This window comes from Penaeus monodon, chromosome 44 (genome assembly GCF_015228065.2).
Source record: "Penaeus monodon isolate SGIC_2016 chromosome 44, NSTDA_Pmon_1, whole genome shotgun sequence".
NCBI lineage: Eukaryota > Metazoa > Arthropoda > Malacostraca > Decapoda > Penaeidae > Penaeus > Penaeus monodon.
Window position 1 is genome coordinate 2,750,300 of NC_051429.1, and position 2,004 is coordinate 2,752,303.

A 2,004-nucleotide genomic window follows, 5' to 3' on the forward strand; every position below is an offset into this window, starting at 1 on the left:
CAATTATAATTTTTGACAAAAATAAATTAAAGTATGATAATATTAATAAAATTAAAGAATACAAATTAACAACAAGAATTGACAAGAATTGACAAGAATAGACAAGAATTGACAGGAATTGACGGGAATTGACAGGCGTTGACAGGAATTGAGAGGAACTAACAAGAATTGAGAGGATTTGACAGGGATTGTCAAGGATTGACAGGAATTGACACGAGTTGACACTAATTGATAGGGATTGACAAGAATTGACAAGATATGACAGGAATTGATAAGAATTGAAAGGAATTGACAGGAATTGTCAGGAAATGACGGGAATCTAGAGTCTAGGGGTGGTGTGTGTGTGTGCGTAGTCTACTATGTGTGTGTGAGTGCGTGTGTGTGTGTGCATGTGTGTGTGTATGTATATATATACAACTATATATACATGTGTGTACATATGTATATATATAATATATATATATAAATATATATATATTATATATAATATATTATATATATATATTATATATTATATGTATATATATATATATATATACCCACACACAGACACGTGTGTGTGTGTGTACACATATATAGATATACATATATATATATATATACATATATATATATATATATATATATATATATATATATATATATATATATATATATATATATATATATGCAGGGCTGGATGAACCATTAAGCAAAATAAGTACGTGCTTAAGGCATTAGGGAGGGAAGGGAGCACCAAATACCTATTTACATACCATTAATATGAAAAGTAACTAAATCAAAATATTCAGATTCAGGTAACACAACATACTGTATGCTATACTGTATGTACTTATGTACCTAACAACAGGAATGGGACGCCTGCACTGGAAAAGATCTACTCTTCGAATTCGAGTATTTCAGTGAACGATTATCGTTAATATTTCGTTAAAAAACAAATTACTCTAGGGGGAAGATGGATCGATCGTCAATGGAAAAATATACTCTTCGCAAGATTGGAAAAGCCTGAATTTCGCTAATAATCTAATAAAAAACGTTAATTTCTGTCCAGTCCGTTAAAGTTTGATATATATGTGTGTGAATATTTCATTATGTAGGTACTCATTGGAAGCACATTACATAACTATAATATTTGATAGTACCTACTGTTGGATCTAAACCGTGTTTCGAATCTAATGACTGACTCGCCATTGGTCTCCGGAGATGCACCAGTTTTATCTTTTAATGAGATAAAGCACCACATTTTATACAGTTGATGACAGGAAACTCGGATGAAAAAAGAGAAGAGATATATAGAGAAATCGCAGAGGGATTTTCTTTTCTAAGTGATGTACCCTTAGCACATAATGTCACTTCATCTGTTAGCACTGAAAGGTATTCTCAGAGCTGTCAAAAGCTTATTGATGCTTACCCAGAGGATTTCAACGGTAATTTCTCATCTGAGCTTCAGCAGTTTCATTCATACGTAGTCATACAATGAGAGTCCACTACATCTTGGACCTTCATGCTCTCGAGAATTTCACTTTCTTTCATCGTCCTCAAATCCCTGTGAAAGATTACTCCCTTACAGGTATTTGGGCCAATAGGGATAGTACTAACTCAGAGATCATGAATTTGCGTCAGCTTAAGTAAACCCTTAATCTGTGAGTTATATTGTACTTTAACAAGGAGGCTTCCATCCCACAAATTTTAACAAAATCAAAATTGCCGCCCACTTGACCATTAAGGACCTTTTTGATGATAAAGGGGTTCACGTTCAAAAGCGATTGACTTTCATTCACGCATTCAACATTCGCGAACCTTGCATTCTTAGTAGGGATTTTGAAAAGAGTTCTTCTAGGTTTGTCATTAGTAGGGGTTCCATTGTTCAGGGTCGAATTGGTCGTAGAGTGGTCATGGGTCGCCCCTCCTCCTTGAGGAGGAAAAGGGGCAGTCGGAGTAGCATCCATCCTGGGTATCGGACCAGGTCCGACCCCTTGGCCCGAAACCGTAATCCTGAAGTGA